Below are 22360 nucleotides of genomic sequence, written 5' to 3' on the forward strand. Positions count from 1 at the left end.
TGAATTTTGTCAAATTTTTTGCATTTATTGAGATGATATTGTATTTATCCTTTATTCTGTTAATATGGTATATCACATTGATTGATTTGTGTATATTGAACCATCCTTGCATCTCAGGATAAATCCCACTTTATCATGGTGAATGATCCTTTTAATGTGCTGTTGTATTTATTTTGCTAATATTATGTTGAGGATTTTTTCATCCATGTTGATCAGGGATATTGTCCTCTAGTTTTCTTTTCCTGTAGTGTCTTTGTCTGGCCTTGGTATCAGGGTAATGCTGGCCTCATAAAATGAATTTGGAAACGTTCCCTTTTCTAGTTTTTGGGAGAGCTTAAGAAGAGTTTATATTAATTCTTCTGTAAATGTTTGGTAGAATTCATCTGTAAAACCATCTTGTCCTGCACCTTTTTTGTTGGGAAGTTTTTGATTAACGATTCAATGTCCTTATTTGTTATTGGTCTGTTCAGGTTTTCTATTTATTCTTAATACAGTCTTGGTATGCTGTATTCTATGAATTTATCCATTTATTTTAAATTGTCCAATTTTTTGGCATATAATTATACATAATAGTTCATTGTGATATTTTTATTTCTGTGCCATCAGTTGTAATGTCTCCTCTATAATTTCTGATTTTATTTATTTGAGTCTTCTTTTGTTCTTAGTTAGCTTGGCTAAGGGTTTGTAGATTTTGTTTATCTTTTCAAACAACCAACTCTTAGTTTTGTCGACTTCTATTGTTTTTCTATTCTCTATTGCACTTATTTCTGCTATAATCTTTATTATTTCCTTCCTTTTGCTAGCTTTGGGTGTAGTATGTTTTTCTAGTTCCTTGAGGTGTAAAGTTAGGTTGTTTACTTGAGATCTTTGTCTTTTAACGTGGGCATTTATCACTATAAACCTTTCTCTTAGTACTGCTTTTATTGTTTCCTGAAAGTTTTGGTATATTGTGTTTTCGTTTACATTTGTCTCAAGATATTTTCTAATTTCCCTTTTGATTTCTTCTTTGACCCAATGGTTGCTCAAGACTTTGTTGTTTAATTTTCACGTATTTGTGAATTTTCCCAGTTCCTTTTATTGTAGACGAGAGAATTTGTTTTCTAAAGTGCTTAGATGGCTTTCCTCAGTAAACATTAGTTATGTTAATGATGATAATGATAACAAAATTGTTGTCACAACTCCTATACAATGTAGAGTTGATTGCTGTTCTTGTATATATCTCACTCTGAAGAATTAGAAGGTCTTAAGGATTTCTACAGTTATATAAGCTACGTATGAGGACTGCCTCCCTGGGATGGAGCCTGCGACCAAAAGGAGGTATTAGGACTAGGGTGAAAGGCTGTGATGGTTAATTTTATGTGTCAATTTGGGCCACAGTGTACTCAGATTAAGCATTATTTCTAGGTGTGTCTGTGAGGATGTTTCTACATGAGATTAGCATTTTAATTGGTAGACTCAGGAAAGTAGATTGCCCTCCCCAGTGTGAGTGGGGATCATCCAATCTGTTGAGGGCCTGAATAGAACAAAAAGACAGAGGAATAGAGGATTCATTCTTCTCCTGCCTGCCTACTGGAAATTATTCCTGCCCTTGGACTGGGATTTATATCACTGGCTCCCCTGGCTCTCAGGCTTTCTGACTCAGATTGGAATTACACCACTGGCTTTCCTGGGTCTCTAGCTTGCAGATGGCAGGTTGTGGGACTTCTCAGCCTCTATAATGACTTGAGCCAATTTCTCATAATACTTGTATGTATATATTCTCCTATTGGAAAACTCTGACTAAATACGAAACAAACAATCCAAAAAGTGAAAGTAGAAAAAATAAAACTAATGTCCAATAGGTAATCTGAAATGAACTCTGTATGAACCAATGGATGGAGTAAGGGGGTTACTTACGATAGTAAATACGTTTTGCACCATCCATTTCAAATCTAGTTCTACCTCTACCACTACCCTAATTCTTTTCCAGTTGACTAAAGCTCCTCTTCCAGAAGTCAGCTTTTAGATGACCTACTCATTTTTATAAGCAAACACCTATTGTAATATCTAGCATTTGATGAATATCTTTGAAACGTGTATGTCGTTCTTAGTGATGGCAGAAACATAATTCTCTTCCTGTGCAGTAGGTGAAGGAGAAATTGTTGCTGTTTTAAGTTCTAGTTGAATTGAAAGAATGCAAGGCCAAGACAGCCTATGTTGATAGCCCCATTTCGGCTCTCCAGAAGTGTGAAAACATTAACCTTACGAAAACCTCTTTGGTCCTCAGACACCTGATTTATAATCAGAAGTTCAAACCAGTTCCACAAGAACTCTAGAACCCTTTCAACTGCTAAGGACAGAACACTGAATGATAGAGCAAAAACCTCTCCCAAAAGATCTCTGTCATAGGATGCTTGGTTTTTAAACATACCTCACTGCTCAACTTGGATGAATGAGAGTATAAAAGCCAGTGTGATATGAAATTAATTGGTACGTCACTACTTAGCAATTAGAGCTTTGAAAAAACTCAGACTACCTGGTAAATGTTAGTTAAATATTCCTCAATAGCTGACTCCCATCTCCCTCTCACACTGATAATCCCAGTGACATGGATTGTGTTCATTCCCCTCATTATTTGAGTCCCTCCTTCCCAGCCACCAAAGCAATCAATAGATCATGGAGCCAGAGGGATACTGTCTTTCCTTTCAACTTCTGCTAATTTACCTCTGATAATTGACTTCTAAAGGGAACATGGGAAACAGAAGTAAAAAAAGAAAAATTAGTTGACTTTCTAATGATTTCACATTCCAGAGGGTCCCATTTGGTTTAGAACACACTTGACATCCCTATCAAGCGACCTGATCTGAGACTTGTAGTGAAACTTGAAGCATGATCAGGTGCACCTGTTGTCTTCCCAGGGAGGAGAATTTGACACAGAGCCAGTGTGATATACGGAAGGGCTGGTGTGGGGAGGGGCGGTGGAGGCGGCTGCACATGTACAAATATTCCCTCTTGCTCCACAGAATTGGTTATGTCTCCTGAAATTATCTGATGAAGGGGAAATTGGTGACATTTAATGCTCATAAATAATGTAAGCAGCCCGTTTCAGGTTGGCAGCATTGTCGCTGGCTGTCAGAATCATTTTGATATCACCAACCTAATCTCAGGATTTTGTTTTCATTGTTTCTTTTTTAAAAGGGAATGGTAAAATGAAAAAGATAACAAACAGCGTGGCTTTTGTTGGGAAAATCCAGTGAGATATAAAAGACAGGGGCTTTAAAAAGCTAGACTCTCAGGAGGCCTCTGCTGATTAATGGAATTGTAATGAGTCCACTGGTGCCCAGCCTGAGCTATTGGACCTAAGAAAAGGAATATTTGTCACTCTTGTAAAGAGTGAAAGTTAACAAAAATGCATAATAATGTTATCACTTGTTTGTAGACATTGAATGATTAGATCTCAAACAGAATACAGGTGGCAGAGATTGTTAAAAAAAAAAAAGCCTCCAGGTATTAAAATGACGAAGAAACCCCTCCAATAGCATTCCACATTAGCACCAAATAGAATATACATAGCATTATCTTCATTTTTATTATTCATTCGTGTTTTAAAATTGGAAACCTACTTTCTCTGTTTAAATAGAAGCTTATTCAAATGGAATGTAAATAGAGATCAACTTTTTTAAAGTCCAACTTCTGCCCTGTTGCTCCTAGAATATTCATAAATGCAAAGGAGAGTGAATACTACAATAATGAAATGTAAGCATTTTTCAAAGCCACAGACCATAAGATATTGAGATTATTTTTATTCTTATTTAAAAGTTGCTGAAAGGAATCAGTTCACCTAATGTGCTAACTTACTAGTTCTAAACGTGTTTTGAAACTGATATTCAAATCCCAGGAGCAGCTATTAAATAAATCAAATCACCTTAAAGTATCTGGTTCTTCAGATCCACTGGTAATTTTCAAAATGGATTTTGAAATGTAAAATTTCTACTACCTGTCTTTGGGAGACTTGGGAAATTTGGACCCTTCCTGAGCTAACAGAATCTTACGAGAACAATTCCTTATAAAAAGTTCACTTTATCCTCAAGAAAAAGGTATCCATTATAAACTAAGACTTTTCATGTTGCCACTTCAAATTGGAAAAGGGCACCTGGAAACTTAGAATGCCAAATATCTCATTAAAAAAAAAAAAGAAGGCCCCCACTAGGGACATTCCTATTAGAAAGGGACAAATGGATAAAGAAGATGTGGTATAGATAGACAATGGAACACTACCCAGCCATAAGAAACGATGAAATCCAGCCATTTGTGTCAACATGGATGGACCTTGAAGGTATTATGCTAAGCAAAATAAGTCAGAGGGAAAAAGTCAAATACCATATGATCTCACTCATAAGTAGAAGATAAAAACAACAACAAACAAACACATAGAGACAGAGATTGGATTGGTGGTTACCAGAGGGGAAGGGGGGAGGGAGGAGGGTGAAAGGAGTGATTAGGCACATGTGTGTGGTGATGGATTGTAATTAGTCTTTGGATGGTGAATATGATGTAATCTATACAGAAATTGAAATGTAATGGTGTAGGCCTGAAATTTATATAGTGTTGTAAACCAATGTTACTGCATTACAAAAAATAAATAAATAAATAAACAAAAATATCAGAATTTCTGGATTAATTTTGGATTAATTAATAGCTTTCATCTCAGGGCGAGTCATTCATTTGAAGTGCCCTTGGTGATTGGTTGATAGAGCAGATGGAAGGAGAAAAAGATTTCTTCACAAAGGAGGTAAAGCAAGAGTCACAAACATTGATTAGAAAAGCGAAATGTACTCTCTCTCCAAAAGTGCAAATAGCCCATCTATTAAACACAAGGCTCAAAAGGGGAACGTAAGTCATGCTCAGATTCCAAGTATGTTAGGAATTCTTTCTCCCAAAAACAGTGTGCTATGGTCTAAGATTTGTAGAAGGTGTATGCTACGTTCCCATTTTTCATGGAGGAAGTATTCCTGCTGTGCAGGTGGAATAGAGACAGGTGTGTGTGAGCAAGAACACAGGCCGGGGAGGGAACATGTGGTCCAACATGACCTTTGAGATTTTAGGCAGCTTGGATAATACTAGCTAACTACTCCCTAAAGTATATTGTGCCAAGTACAATATAAAGCTAACCTTTAAAATGTCAGAATTTCTGCATTTTTCCAAAGAGGTCAGGACATCCTGGAGAGTATTTTCCTGTACAAACAAGTGAAGTCAAATTTCCTCTTGGTTTTGAGAAGACATTGAAGAGTTGGGTACTGAGGCAGATCGGTCACTGTAGACTGACGCTTGGAACCGCTTTGTGGGCAGAGGAGACTGGGAAGGCTCTGTGTCTCTGCTCCCTCCTCTTCAGCCTCATCTTAGTTCTGGTTTTTTTTTTTTTTTTTTTTGGTTTTAGTGACTAACTATGCATATAAATGGCCAATTAGATGACAGTTCTGTGGCTAGAAACAAAACAACATGTTAAATTTACCGAACTAAATGATGTCCGATTGTATCACTTGGTCTCCTATTTTCAGTTGCAGGTATTGTGAGGCCGCAAGTGTTATGAGCATTATGTAAACAATAACTTTATTAGTCAGAGTTCTGCAGAGAAACAGAACCAATAGGAGATAGATGATAGATAGATAGATAGATATTGGTAGTATAGAAATTTATTACTATAGGAATTGGCTCACACAGGTATGGATGCTGAGAAGTCCCACAATCTGCCATCTGCAAGCTGGAGAATCAGGAAAGCCAGTAGTGTAATTCAGTCCAAGCCCAAAGAGCTGAGAGCCAGGGGAGCTGAGGGTGTAAGTCTCAGAGTTCAAGGCCCGGGAACCAAGAGCTCTGATGTCTGAGGGCAGGAGAAGATGGCCATCCCAAAAGAGAGAAAGAATTTGTCCTTCCTTCCTTCACCTTTTTGTTCCATTCAGGCCCCAAAAGATTGGATGGTACCCGCCCACACTGGCACAGACAGATCTCTTTACTCAGTCTACTGAATTAAATGCTAATCTCTTCCAGAAACACCCTCACAGACACACCCGGAAATGATGTTTTACCGGCTATCTGGTGTCCCTTAGGCCATTCAAGTTGACACATAAAATTAACCATCCAATACCTCTATAAAAAAAAGAGAGAAAGAAAGAAAAAGGAAAAGGAGAATCTCTCTCTTCTTTTCTCTCTCTCTCTCCCCACACATACACACACAGGCTCACTGAACTTTTCTGTACAAGGATAAAAATGTACTAAAATCCCTCAGTATTGAGAGGGTCTAGCACTACTTCTGACTTCACCCCAAAATGGAGCCATCCATCCTCTTCTTACTTTCTGTTGTTGGTTTTTCCTTCTGTTTCTTTCTTTCTCTTTCTTCTGCTCTCCATAATGTTTTGCCTTGAGTTTCCCTTCACTTTTTCCTTTCAGATACATAATACTGAATTTGATCTGCTAATTCTTTATAAGCTTTGAGATTATCTGTTTATGAGTTTACTATTATTACTTTATTCCTTTTATGAAACCACTAGAAAAAGAAGAGGATATAAAGTTATTAAATCTGCATACAAATGCAAGTATTATCCTTTTGTGCTGTGTTATCTGGTTCAAATTACTTTTTCTTTCTTCAATTCCGTTTCCTCAGGTGTAGTCAGAAATATCTGCACTGATTTCTCTGCCTGGAAAGCAGTCCTAGATACTTACATGATTCTCCTCCATCAATATAGCAGCTACGTAATAACAGGAACTTTATATAACTGGTTTATCACTTACATTAGATATCTATTGCTATATAACTTATTACCTCCAAATTCAGTGGCCTAAAATGACATTTATTTTATCAGAGTTTCTGTGGGTCAGAAATCCAGGAACAGTTTAACTTGGTCCTTTATTTCAGAGTCTTTTACAATGATACAATTAAGTGTTTCTTCTGAAGGCACAACTGGGGAAGGATCTTCCAAATTCACTCAAGTGGCTGTTGGCAGGATTAGTTTCCTCGTGGATTGTTGGTCTCAGGGTCTCAGTTTCTCAAAGGCTGTTGATCAGAGGCTTCCTTCAGTTCCTTGACATGGAGGCCACTTTGCAGATCAGCTCACAATATGGGAGCTTATTTAATAAGAACAAGCATGCAAGAAGAGCTAGAAAGAGAGTTCTAGCAAAATAGAACTCAGTCTTTTTTTACTTAATCCCGGAAGTGATGGCTCATTACTTTTGTCATATTCTATTTGATTGAAACCATTTGCTGGGTCCAGCAAATACTTTGGGGATAGGAAGGGATTACACAAAGTGAATGTCAGAAGTTGGGCATTACCAGAAGCCATGTCAGAAGATGCCTATTATACTCTCAGTGTCTAAAAAAGACCCTGAATCAGAATTTGTACTCACAAAATATTAGCTAAATTGGAAAGCTGATAATTCATAGAAAAAGAAATATTATGCCTGTGAAGCCCAAATCTAACATTCCCAGTAAGCTGGTTTGAGGTCCAGATATCTCTCAAAAAATCCTGTGTACTTTCATTTTGACATTCAGCAAATTCTGTCTATCTTTTGTGAGTCAGACATGTTTATTATTTGCACATTTACCATTGAGGCATTAAGGAGGCATCTTTACTATGACTAACTCATCACACAGTCATTTCTTTAAAGTATAACACTTATTAAACAATTGTTTGTAAGCTTTTTGTATTCCAGAAAATATATTATATTTGTTACCCAACGTATAATTTAAGTTATATATTAGATTTCTAAAGCAGTTATTATTCTCAAGTTGTAAAGACACTGAGATTCAAATATGTTAGTTGAGTCATACAGCTAAAATGTGCTAAAGCCAAGACTCTCAAAATGTTGCTCAGTCAATATTAATTTCCTTTTTTGATAATTGGCTATGGGCATACAAAATGTTAACATTTGGGGAACATAATGAAGGGAATATAGAAAATCTATGTTTTTTTTCTGCAGCATTTTTGGAAATCTAAGATCATTTCAATATGAAAAGTTAAAAAATAAAAATAAATAAAATAAAAGACAATCCTCCTCTCCAAACAAGGTTGCCTCTCTATGGTCTTCGTATAGAACTTCGTATAGTATAAGGACTCCAGGCTGACACAGAAGACCCACTGCAGACGGCTCTGCAGAACTTTCTGGCCCATGCTCACATATTCTACTCTACGTCCCCACCCGGTTCTTGCAGTTGCTAATATGCCATACATCGTTGATACTGTGCTTTTCTTTCTGGTCAGAATTTCCTCCCCATCATTATAATGGAGCAAACTTCTACACATCTGTAAAGCCAAAGATTATATATTCCTCCTGCTCCAGAAAGTTCTTCCTGAACACTCCAGGCAGAATTAAGCATTTACTGCTGTATCTTCCTCACTTTTTGCCCTTCCTTTCATTTAGAGCAAATATTTCTGACATAAGTCTTTGTAATCATGCTTGAACCCAAAACTCTGTGACTCTAACCGAGGCAGAGATCATATTCTTATTCCCCCACCCCAGGTACACAATACCTGAAACATATGACATGCTTCATAAATGTCCTAATGAATGAGCTTCTAGGTACCAATCAGTAAAATGAGGTTTTCCCTTAGTAGGGATATTTATTATTTCCTATATATCTAGGCTTTATATGCATTATTAATTCACCAAATGACTGAGAGGAGGGTGCCATTGTAATCTCCATTTTGCAGATGAGATCACATAATTAAAAAGAAGTGGAGTGGGGATTTGAACCTAGATTTTCTGATAAGGAATTGTCACTTTAATCATATTTCCATCTATGAAATCACTTCTACTGCAATTTTCAATTATCCTGGTCCTACCATTTATTAGAGCCATACAACAGTCATCTATCATGCATTCCCCTGGTCACATTTATTTTAGAAAGAGATAAATAATTCTATCATTTCTATTATTCTTCGGCTGACCACATATTTTCCAAAATAATAAACCTATTTCAAATTCTTCCAAGAAAAAAAGGTCTCTGGCATAAAGCATGCATTCCTATCCTTCATATTCTTAAAAATAGTTGTTTGGTTGTTCTTTTCCTTCGCCAGTTCTGCCCATTATTTTTTTTCTAAGCTCTTAGCATCAGAGGGTAACCTTAAATGAATGACATTTTCAAGTGCTTTATATTCTAGGCCTTAGGATCAGATGTTGCCATTTTCAGAGACAGCTGTAGCTCCACTCACAAAAGGCCAAGTATCTTATAAAAGAAGAAGGCATTGTAAAGTAAGCTGTTCAAAGCCATATGCCTGCTTTTTTTCAGGTGCGATATGGACAGGCCCTATTCAGGCACCTCTCTGGGTTGGGGGCTGCTGACTCGCTGGTCCTACTCAAGAAATCGTTTCCATACAGTTCATTTATTGAGCATTCCCTATGTGTCACATATTGTGTTGAGAACTGGACTTACAAACATAATGTGACAGCCTGCCCTTCGTCCCTTAGGATGTTTATAATTCTATGGAAGAGCTTAAATTCCACCCCCTTTTTTAATTCCAGAAACTTCTCTTTGTGATCTAATTGCACAAAAGTTCTTATTACATTTTTTGTTGATTTTCTCTTCTGTCTCTTCCATTAGTTCTGCATCAGTGGGAGCACCTGGTCTAGTTGTTCAGCTTGATCTTCCCATCTCATCTCAAGCACGGGGTTCTGCACCATTTCTTGTTCCTATTCTGTGCCCCACAGTGGTGCACTGGAGCAGACTATGAGGTTTATTTCAACCACTCAATGTGTGCATAACACACACACACAGACACACATACACACAGTTGGTTCTAGCTTTATAGACCTAAGAGTTTGCATTGTACTACTCTTTGTCCTAGAAAGATGGTTATTGTTATCAGGACATAACTTTGGTTTTCAGCTGATGATTTTGGAGGGATGTTTTAGAAATACAGAAACAGAATAGATGTGTGTTTTTCTCTTTAACCCCATGTTCTTCTGCAATGTTAATTCTCCACTTTATTTCCTATGTACTTGAACATCACATAAGGTTGCCATGGCAAGCAGCCAATCAGAAATTTTATTACTACTGTATTAGCAAAGGAACTACAAAACAAGAGAATGGCTAGAGGCCGTACTGAGCAGCCGTCTTCCAGGTCTGGAGCAATCATATAATCAACCCAAAGGTAATATGTGAGTCCTGATAGACTTGTCACAATCAGAGATCCATAGCCTCAGGTCCATTTTGTTGTGTGCATGGAAAGCATGTATGGAATGGCATTGGCCATTGCGCAGCAATGCAAGTGGAGGGGATGTGTTCACCATATAGTTTATGTGAAAGGATTATGTCAAATCCTAATATGGGCCACACCCTCATGCTCTCGTGATAGGAATTAGTCAGGGAAGGCTGTATTAACAAAAGAAATTCTTTTGGGATCAGGGCTGGATATAACTACATCCTATGCTGATCTTACACATGAATTTCTAAATATTTATTGAAAAGGGGTCATGTGCTGTGATACAATGTGAATGCACATACACAATCACTATAGATATAATTTATGCTGTATCCTGGAGCTTACAGTATCATGTGAGAGACAGATGATAAGTAAACAAGAAGAAATAATTACAGACTATGAAAATTACTGTGAAGGAAAGAAATAGAGGACTAACATAGAATTTCAGGAGACTTGCTTTAGATGGGGTGATCTGTGATGGTTTCACTAAGGAATCAATATTTGAACTGATATATGAATGGTGAGATTGAGCTGGACAAAATACAATATCACCCAAGCAAAGAATACAGTGTGTGCAAAGGCCTTGTAGTGAAAAAAGATTGTGACTTGTCCTTAGAACTAGAAGGAGGTCTGTTTAGTGTTTAGTGACCAAATCAGTGGATGGATATGATATAAGGTCAGAGAACCTAAAAAGAGATCATTCCTTCAGAGCCTAGTAAGGAGTTGGGATACATTTAAAATTGATTGGAAAGTTTTGAGTAATCTTTAAGTATTTAATAGACATAACATAACTTACTTTAAACAATAATTTACTGTTGCCAAGTGTATACCATGCATTAGGGCCAAGGAATGGGCAAGATGGCAAGAAGAACAATTAGGAGGCTATCTCAGGCTGGCAGACTCTAAGATAGAGACTCCCATGCAGGAAGTTAATGAGGAATCTATGGAGGGGGAAGGAAAAGATATAGGATTGTGCAAAAGGCTAATTTATGTGTGATGCAGTCTTAATGGAAGCTTCAGACAATTGATGTGCAATATTGAAGTTCAGATGACCATTCAGTGTTATTCCCAGTTGGAGCAAGAGGGCCAGGTATTTCTACCCCTATTGGATCAGTCATTCAATATGAGCTGCTCCAGGAAAGGGTGTGAATTTGGGAGAGGGAACTCTCTTCAATGGAGATAATTTACACAGGGACTAACCTAAGGACTATCTGCCAATAGCACTCTCAGAAGCTGGGATAATGAGTCCTCTTGTTCCAAAGGGACAACTAGCAGATTCACTATGATTCACCTTTGTGTCCCTTGGACTCACTTCTGAGAGAAGAATCTAGATCTGAGAAGAACTCATTCAGGATTCTGATTGACTTCTCTTCCTGGGGAAGTTTAGAAAAGGAGGTTTGCTAGGTGAGCAGCTGCCCTGCTGTAACTCATCTAAAGACCACAACTGACACTTGTCTCCCTCCCTCCTCCAGAATCTACTTTGTATTTCTCTTACCCTCAGTCATTCCCTCCGTATGTCCTGGTAGTTTACCTACTGTTGTGACCAAGACCCTTATTCCTGAGGGCTCTGTAGTTTTGCTGCACTTGTCTACATACTATCATAGTTTCTTAAGGGAGGACTCGGAGATACCGGAGTGGATCACCTGGGTGTGAAGACATTACTCTCTGTTCCCACTGTGTAACAGCAGTGCTACTTCCTCCCCATGGTCAGGGTCAGTTATTTCTGTTGGCTCCTTGACAGAAGGATCCAAAACTGTCCAGATAGCCTATAGTCCATCAGAACTCTTGCTTTGTCTCCTCCAGAAGCATTCTCATTTTGGGAGCAAGGACATCTAAAACTGTGGAGGCCAGAGTTTTGGAGATGAGAGGCACAAATTCCTCAAGCAGGTCACTGGAAGCTTTGGTAATGGGGCCACTCCTGCTTTCACCCACAGTTCCCAGACTTGTGCATCTTTGCTATTGGGGGAGGGGACATGCACACCAACTTATAAAGGTCATTAATTTAAAGTGTACTCTGAAACCTGAAAAATCTTACAGAAGTGTCACCTCCGAGCTGGGCCTCCAGTTGAGCCTTTCATAGACCATTTCATCACTCACTCAGGCCAGCAACTTCAGCCTATGTAGAAAGAAAAATAACCAATGGCTCTCATGGCCATATGCCTACTCTCTCTCCGTCTTTTCTGTCAAGTGGATCCCTTGGTCTGACATGATGATATATGGGAGTCTGTGTCAGTGGATCAGATACTCTATACAGCCATCAGTTAGTGGTATTGGCTGAGGCCCTTAAAGCCGGAAAGGTAAACCAAAATATGTACAAAAATGAATCGTTGCGCCTTTCAACATATAAGGAAGTCTGAATGTAAAGAGCTTGGAAGTCGCCACTCCACCCTAACAAGTAAAAAGCTAAATAGGCTGAAAAGTCAACAACTCTTCTTGGATCCGTAAGAGAGAAGATGACGCAGGGCAAACTGCAGACCCCAAGATTGGAGAGACAGGCAAATACAGGAGTTCCAGCTTACCCGAGCCTCTAGACACTCAAGAGCAGAAACTGCTACAGGAACCAGAGCCAGGGTAGGAAAACCTGAACTATAAATTGATGAATTGCTGGAGGACCAGACAAGTCTGACAGATAGAAGCTCTAGAAGGACTTAATCATAGTGGAGCCTAAGCACATTCCCCCAGTAAACATCAGAGAAAAATCTCCTTGGGCTTCTGGCAGCAAAAGAGGGAAAAGCAACCATTTTGAAATATGCCAGAGCACTCTGTTCTTAACAAGGCCTGCCTTGAGGGGAAAGTAGTTAACCAGAGCCTAATCAGCTATGATATTACCAGAGCCTAACTGACCCAGGAGAAGGGAAATAAATACCCAGCTCCAGCCCACTCTAGCCATCCTTTCCTCTGAAGGGGGGAGAAAAAGCTTAAAAACACTTGTGAAGTTCACAATCCAGAGGCATAATCTCACTAAAAGATGAAGACCTAATCATAGGACTGTAGAACCTTCCCTCTCCTATACCTCACCACCACATTACTAAAGGCCTATTTGCAACCATTCATTTTATCTGGTATATTGTGTCTGGCTCTCAAGAAAAAATTACAAGGTACACCATGAGGCAAAAAACACAATTTGGGGGCTGGCCCCGTGACTTAGCAGTTAAGTGCGTGCGCTCCACTACTGGCGGCCCAGGTTCGGATCCCGGTCGCGCACCGATGCACCGCTTCTCCGGCCATGCTGAGGCCGTGTCCCACATACAGCAACTAGAAGGATGTGCAACTATGATATTCAACTATCTACTGGGGCTTTGGGAGAAAAAAAAAGGAGGAGGATTGGCAATAGATGGTAGCTCAGAGCTGGTCTTCCTCAGCAAAAAGAGGAGGATTAACATGGATGTTAGCTCAGGGCTGATCTTCCTCACAAAAAAAAAAAAAAAAGAAGAAGTGCTCTCCACTGATGAGGGTCCTCTATAAAAAAAAAACAACAAAAAACACAATTTGAAGAGACAGAGAAAGCATCAGAACCAGACATGACAGAATATTGGAATTATCAGACAGGGAATTTAAAACTCTGGTATATCCAGACAATGGAATATTATTCACTACTGAAAAGAAATGAGCTATCAAGCCATGTAAGACATGGAGAAACCTTAAATGCATATTACTAACTGAAAGAAGCCCATCTGAAAGGGCTACATACTGTATGATTCTAACAAATTGACATTACGGAAAAGGCAAAATTGTGGTGACAGTAAAAAGATTGACAGGGATTGAGGGGGGGCGGAGAGATGAATAGGTAGAGCACAGAGGATTTTTAGGGCAGTGAAAATACTCTGTATTATACCATAATGATGGATACAACTTATTATACATTTGTCCAAAACCCATAGACTATTCAAAGTGAACCATAGTGTAAATGTTGGTCTCTTCTGTAGTGGATGCTCTCTGGTAGGTAGCATTGAATACAACAATTTCTCATGTTATACTCCTTCAGATATGTCTATCCCATCCCTCTATACCAGTCTTCCTCATTCATTCTCTTCCAATTTTTCTCCTTCCCAGCCCCTAACCAGTCTGTCAAGTCACATCACTGCTCTTGAGTCTATATCTATTCTAATCCCAGACTACTTCTTAGTTCACACAAAGTAAATGACCAGATGCCTCACACAAATTTCTAGCCCTTGGGAGGATTTCCCCTCACCACTCTCATTCTAGGTTTCCCTAGGACTATAGGGCAGCAGTCATCCATTTTTGGCTTGTACCTACATACTGAGTGGATATCCATCAGTCGTTCATAGGACATATCCCACATGGCCAAAGGTATGAATTGAGGGAACTATTGCAACAATGGATGATACGTCGTGGAGGAAGGGGTCTAGGCTACCTTCTTGTATAGCTCACTTGTACCTCTGGTCCTGCTTGGGCTTGATCTCAGATGTACTGCTTCCATCTTATGATGACTTGTTGTTAGACCAGCCAAACTGTATTACTTGGTGGATCTAACAGTACGCAGCTAGTGATGGGCACTTCTAGTTTTATGGTAATGATGTCCCATATGGTAATTGATGTCCCATGGTCAGATGTTCTGTCTCTACTGGAGGCCAGAAAAATACCTGGAGCTGACTTTCAAAACGTGTATACTTTTGCACTGCAGGTAGGACGACATTGCTCCAGAATTTGAGGGGTCTGCATTGAGATTCTTCCAATGGGTCTATCTGTAAGTTCCTTTTAGCATCTTATGCCACCCCTGATATCTCTAATAACATAAGGCCTGACAGAAGAAAGAGTCCAAGGTGCAGAGCCATAACCTTGATCCCCTGGAGAGCTTTTTCCTGCTCTAGACTCAACTCAGACATTTTAGTCATTTCTGTCACTCAGTATATGGTTTGAAGCAGTTTTCCCAGGTATAAAATAAGCTACTTCCAGAAGCTTAAGAGGCTTTTAAACTTTGGCCTTCCTTCTTCATGAAGGGAGAAGCAAGATGCAATATTTTTTTCTTTATTTTGGAGAGGATGTCCAGGCATGCTCCAGACCATTAGACACTTAATTTCTTAATAATGTGGTAGGACTCTGAATATTCATAGAGTTTATATCTTGCCCAGTAGGCAGTTCTTGTATTACTAAAGCCTTGCATGTGCTAGCCATTTCTTGCTCTCTGGTCTGCTTAACATGACATGATCAATATACTGGTTCAGTGTGTAGTTTTAAAGGTAATATAGGTATAGTTGTTTTCTAGAAAATGCTGGTCCCTTTGGATTTCATAATAACAAAGGTTGACATAGTTAACATATCTCAAGATGTAAATGTGTACTGTTCATTCTAAGTAAATTTGAACTGTCTGTTCAATTTTTCTGATAAAGATAAAAAAGAACACATTTTCCAGATCAATAGCTGCATACCATGTACCTGAAATCATGTTGATCTGCTCTAGCAAAAACACCACATCTGGCACAACAGTTGCAATTTTGGCTACTGCTCTGCTGAGTTTATGTTAGTTCACTGTTGTCGCCTAACGATTTGAAGAGGCCAGGCTAGTGATTTAAATGAAGATATGATATCTTCTCCCCTGCATCCATTTGGTTCTTAAGGGTGGCCCTAATTTATGTCCCTGTCCCTCGGAATATGAGATTGTTTCAGACCTTCAGTCCTGACTGGGAAGGGGGACAGTTTTAGAGGGTTCGACTTGGATTTCCTCACTATGATATCTCCCATCACACCCTCCAAGAAAACAATGTGGTGGCTGTGCTAACTACAAGCTATGTCTATTCTAATTATACCCTCAAGAACCAGGGAAATGCCCACCAGATGAGTACCTGGACCCACTAGACCCACAGTAACCAGACCTTGACCAGGACTCCATTTGTTGCCTGGTCCTCGTACGCCCAAATCAAACAGGTGAGACATGATGTTACTTCGGATATCCAGATATCAATGTCATTTTGGATGGACTCTGTGTTCAACAATCCTCAAAATGTCAAGGTATTCACCTTTGCCTAGTGTATAATCACCCAGGAAAACGGCAGCAGATCTCTTTGGGGGAAGGAATGCTAGAAGTATTACCATGTGCTCTTGTTGTAGGATTGTTCTTGTCATATATCCGGCCTCTTTTTCAATGAGTTCCGTGTATAACAACTGGCTCAGCTATAGGAACTGAGCAAAGAATCATGATTTTTTATTGGACCAACTGTTCTCCTCCTTCTCATCCTCCATTCCTTGATTTGTTTCGTAAAGATTTCTTTCGATTATACAGCCGTGATGGCTGCCATCTATGTTTTCCTAAGGGACACCATGTTCTATTAACCAGGTCTATGACTCTCCGTGAGTTACGTATCTCCTTTGGATGACATATCAACCTCGCAACATTACAATAATTAAGTGTGGCATTTTCTAGTTTCCTACTCTATCCTATCTCTTGCAATCACTAAACTCAATTCTGCAATAGAGTCTTTTATGACCTGTTTTGGCCTACAGAGGAGAAATTCTTAGTGATGCTGGTGACTCTTTGTTAAATGGTATAGCCTTCAGGCTCCGCTTTACTCGAAAAAAGGTTACTCAAAACTTAATTCTTGCTAATTAGTATTCAAATATATCTTCAAAACACATGCACACATGCATGCACATCACATACACATACACATACGCCTTCACAAGCACCTCCTTTGCCCACTACCGTCTTGGAAGATTCTGTTTAATTATTTTAAGTCAAATACAAAGGGACCATCATACATTTTAAGAACTGGCATTAAAATATATATCTATGATAATATAGTCACAAATATCCTGAAATTGGGAGCTATATAGAAATCTAATCTAATATTTGATAGATGATATAGATATTTTTGTAATGCTAGGTGTGAGGAGAAAATAGCAGATAAAGTTGGGAGATGGATGGGAGCCATATTGAGAAGTCTAGATTTTATCCCATAAGTGACAGGAACCATTGAAAAGTTTTAAGCATGGAGGAGATAAATTTGATTTATTCTTTAGAGTAAAATAGGATGGGGTGAGGGAGTGGAAGGTATTGTAAATGAGAGATGATAAGGCTTTGGATCACTGCTTCCACTCTGGGAATTATTCTTTATTGATAAGTGAGGCGTGACTTACAAAAAAAGTTTCAAAGCATTGAGAAGGTATCAGCCACATTTGCACTCCATTACAGGACTTAGAAAACTGAAGGTGGGCTGGCAGCTGGTGTGTATAGAGAGGGGAGTGGTAGTTCTGCTTCATTTCACAAGGACTTAGTGATCATTAAAGGGGAGGTGTGGACAGACCACATCTGCAAAGCTAATTGTGTACTTTAAGAACTTCGGAGGGAGGATTTTAGCTGCACTTATCCCCACTTCAAAGTTGCTGTCTGCTAAATGGACAGTGTTTAAGACCTCACTTCTATCCCATAGAGACATGGGGCTTGGCTCATGAAAATTGAGCAGGCTAATCTAGGAAATAACTGCAAATTAATAAATAAATCCTGATATTATGTAGATTGATATGCTTATTTCAGACACTTGAGAAAAATGCAAGAATTTGAGGGGGGCATAATTTTTAAAGAACTGTGTCAGCTGCTTGATTTAATGATGTATTTTTTGAACTTAAAAGAAGAACAACTTCAGAGGCCCATTTTCCCTTTCAAGAGAAGGATTAAATAATCTTAAAGTAGTTTGATGTGCAGTTTATGTTTGCATTTTTTATCTAATCAGCCAAACAAATATAATTAATTCAGACAGTTGTCTCTATGGTTTTGGTGCCTGGTAGGAGCTGTATCATTACAAATGCAAATATGTTCCTAAAATAATGAGAATGTCATTATCAGCCCTTATTCATTTACGTGGCCAGAGAGAAAACTGAAATACCATTTATTATGGAAGTGACTTTTGTAAACCGTGCAGAGAACATTAACTACTTCACCTGAGCAGGACACAGGTCTAGCTGTGACTTTCTCTACTGTCTGTGTGGCACTAATGGGGCATGCAGGTTGGGGGTATATTGTAATGAAATAGACACTGAACTGGGGATTTTATTCTGCTTCTGCCTCTGTGTCCATTAGGTGGTTTCTTATCACCTCTGAGGCTTAGTTCCCCAGCAGTTACACGGATACTAGTTATTTCTGCCTTGCCCACCACAAACGGGTACTGTAAGGATTAAGTGAAACATGTAAAACAATATTCACATGTAAATTGTGATTGTGATTAATTTCATGTAAGCTCGTGCATGTGTCCTTCACTTGTGATTTCTCACTTTGAACTCCTTCCAGTACTCACAGGCTGATTCTCTCCTACTCTCAATGCAAAGATTAGGCATGCCTTTTTACATTTCTTTCGTTATGCTTCTAAGCTACACCCAATTTTCGTCTTTAGGATTCCCTTCTGGACGCTTTTTTGCTGTTCTTTTTTCTCCGTGTATTTGGAATTTGATTGCTTTTGGGAACATCCCCTTTGCTTACAGGTGCAATCAAACCTTCCCTAAGACTACAGTCACTTACCTGTGACCATAAGCCACTTCAAATCACCTTCCTTCTTTCTTCAGGGTCAAACGATAATCTATACTAATTCTCACAACTTTCCCAGTTCTAGTCACTCATAAATCTGGAATCTGCCCTCATGACTTTGTTGAAATTGTTCCATGTCTTAATAGTCAGAAGTCTTGGTTTGTCTCATCCTAATTTATCTCTCTGCTACATTTAATACAGCTGACAGTTCTTTCCTCTAGAACGCTACCAATAAAAAAATCTTTGTAGTAAACACTGGTGTAGACACTACTTGTTTTAAGTATGCAATATATAATTTAGGACGCTAGGGGGACTTATAAATTAATAGTCATTGTCCTTTTATCTTTTAAAGTTCAGAACATAATGTTACTGAGAAATTGTTATATTTTCATTTTGTTTCATTTTTGTGGTTATATTTCAATTGAAACACATAAGAGGCTTCAGAACAACTCTTTTAATGTAAAAACTTAAAGAGAGAAATTTCTAAAACATATTCTCATGTTTAAAATGAAACACTGAGGGGAAAGGCCTATGTAACTTATGACTATAGAATAAACTACTATTTAATAATAAGGAACATGAAAAAGTACTGAGAGAGAATGTAATGTAACTTTTAATAAATTATACTTTAGAATCAGAGAGACCTCTATTTGATTCCTCTTTTTTCTACTTTATACCTCTGAAAGTTTGAGTAAGTTACATATCTTTCTAAGCTTCATTTTTGTTCTCTATTAAATGAAGATAACAATAATTATCATACATTAATGTGAAAATTAAATCAGAGAATACTCACACAGTCTTTAGTACAAATTAGTAGTAATAGTAATAAAAATGCTAATAATGATTAAATTGTACTTTTTTTTTTTTTGCTGAGGAAGATTCGCCCTAAGCTAACCTCTGTTGCCAATCTTCCTCTCTTTGCTTAAGGAAGATTCGCCCTGAGCTAACATCTGTGCCAATCTCCCTTTATTTTGTATGTGGGTCGCTGCCACAGCATGGCTGACAAGTGGTGTAAATCCGACAAGTGGGATCCAAACCCGTGAACCCAGGCCGCTGAAGTGGAGCATGGGGAACTTTAACCACTTGGCCATGGGGCCAGGCCCAATTAAATTATACTTTTAAAAATAAGAATAAAGTAGTAAACATTCAAGCCCAACAAGCTCTCCCAAATCAAGAGTAAGATGGAATAAATCAAAGATGATCCGGTCAGAATGGACACTGCTCCCTTAGGCAAAGGGTTTTAAATATTTCATCTCTTATTTTTTGAATAAATATGTGCTATCAGGTATTTTTAACAAATAAAATAGAATGTTTATATTTCCTATAAATATGCATATTGCTATTTGGATTTCTCACGACTAAGTGTAGCTTCAGTCTTTCTTAAAAAAAGAAATCACTTTGTCATATATAACACTGATGAGAATTTTTCTTCAGAAAGTCAAATAATTATATTTTAATGTAGCTTATTTCTGTCTGGTTCTGATACAAGTAACACAGTTTAAGGGGAAGTATGCTCTGGATGGCAGTATCAGCAAAGAATTAGATGGGAGCACACAAGAAGTAGAGAGACAAGTTAGAAGACCATTTTAGAAGACCCCTTAATAGGTGAAAAGCTCGTGACACCTACTGGTAGCCCTAGTGATGAAAAGTTGAGAGTAGATTTGCAAAGGCTAATGAAGTAAACATGAAATAACTGTTTTTTTTTTCTGTGAATGGAACAAGATGAAGATTTTGGTGTGGGTGACTGAGTGAATAGTGGTTCTATTCAACACAGGGAATCCAAGAGGGGGCATAAATTTGGGGGAAAGATTACAAGTAAATGTTTGATCAGGTTATTTTAAAGTTCATATGATTTATCCTGGTTGAACACTAGGGAGTAATTATTTCAGTGCATCTGGAGCTAAGGAGAAAGATCTCAGTTAGAAAAAAATGGGCTTGAGAATTATTAGACTATGCATAATCACGTGTATGCTGTATATTCATGCTTTGGTTTAGGTCTTTGCCCTAATTTACAATTTGTTCTAATACAATGATCAACTCTTAGTCTATCCACTAATCTTCATGAAGTAGGGGGTAGAAGTTCTTAAAAATATTTTTATTAAAATATTCCTAACAGGGCCAGCCCCAGTCACCTAGTAGTTAAGTTCAGCTTGGTATGCTTTGGTGACCTGGGTTTGGTTCCCAGGCATGGACCTATACCACTCGTCTCTCAGTGGCCATGCTGTGACAGCAGCTCATATTACAAAAAGAGGAAGATTGGCAACAGATGTTAGCTCAGGGCAAATCTTCCTCAGCAAAAAAAAAAAAAAAAAGAAAAAAAAAATCCCTAACAGGAGAGGAGAGTGAATGAATACTTGGAGGAGTCTAGGAGAGTAAACTAAATTGGACCAAAGCAAATAGAAATTTCTATTGTATTTTCTTATCTTAAAATTATGTAAAACCTGTATTCTCCATCATAACGCACAAAAAAAGTGATTTAAATTACTTACTGTTAGAATTATTTAAACCCACAAATGTTTTCAATTAAAATCAATATATCAGAAGTAGGTACCATATTTTTAAAATCTTGAACATAGGTCAGAAAAAACTTTGAGTAATACTAGTTAACTAGTATAGAATGGGCTAATGACTTGCTGATTTCATTTTATGACATATAGGTATTTTGAAAAACAAAACAAACTACATACACCACACACTTACCCACTCATATAACCCTATTATGATGAAATGAGATGACCTATTTTTGTATATAACTTTCTAGCATTTGTCTGCCTAATTTCAAAAATAATGTTCTTATAATTTGAAATTTTAGATTTAAAAGTTTTTTTCATATAACATTGCGTAGTAACTTCTTTCTTTTCCTTATTGTTAAACCATTATATTGATTTGTAGTTAAATACTTTTTCAATCATTTGTTTTATGTTGGAAATTTAATTTGTCTGTTGTTTTTGACATCCATGAGCAAAACCGGGATGTAGAATTCATCATGGAATTGCCAGGATAAATGTAACTGAGATATATACGAGTCTGATATGTATTGAAATACACTGAGCTTTCTCCAATGCAGCCCTAAACAGGGGTTTCTGAATCACAGTAGTAAAACAAAAATATAGGATACGAGAGAGTTTTTGCAATATTCATTCAATGAAAAACAGGAAAGATTTTTTTTCCCCAGACAAGCAGTAGCCAAGCAGATTATGTGGGTGGGCCAGAGCAATCACTACTAGACATGCCATAAAACCAGTATACCAACAAAATGAACTGCTACTCATAAGCACCACCCACATGCACTTTGCAATGGCTTGGTTAATGTTTGTCTTTTCTTGTACGTGTGGAAATGATATATATTAACCAAACAACTATATCTGGGAAGATCCTTTCTACCAGCTATGCATATATTTTATCGTATGGAAGCATGCTACGTTAGAACTCAGGAGACTATAGGAGGAACTAAAACAAAAGAAAAAAAAAGCTATGATGTACTGAGTGTCAACTCTATGCCAGTGAGTCTTACATACAGAAACTCATTACAGAAAAAATTATCATGATTTTGCAATTAGAACAATAATGTCTTACCCGAGGTCACACAGTGAGTATTAGGAGAATAAGAATTGGAAAACAGGTCCAAGAACAAAACCTATGCCTTGCCAAATGCATCTATAAATGCAAGAGTCTTGATGAAATCAAATTAAAAGAACGTTCTACTTTTGTG

This window comes from Ceratotherium simum, chromosome 30, assembly GCF_057802395.1.
Source record: "Ceratotherium simum simum isolate JZ-2026a chromosome 30, ASM5780239v1, whole genome shotgun sequence".
In the NCBI taxonomy this organism is placed as follows: domain Eukaryota; kingdom Metazoa; phylum Chordata; class Mammalia; order Perissodactyla; family Rhinocerotidae; genus Ceratotherium; species Ceratotherium simum.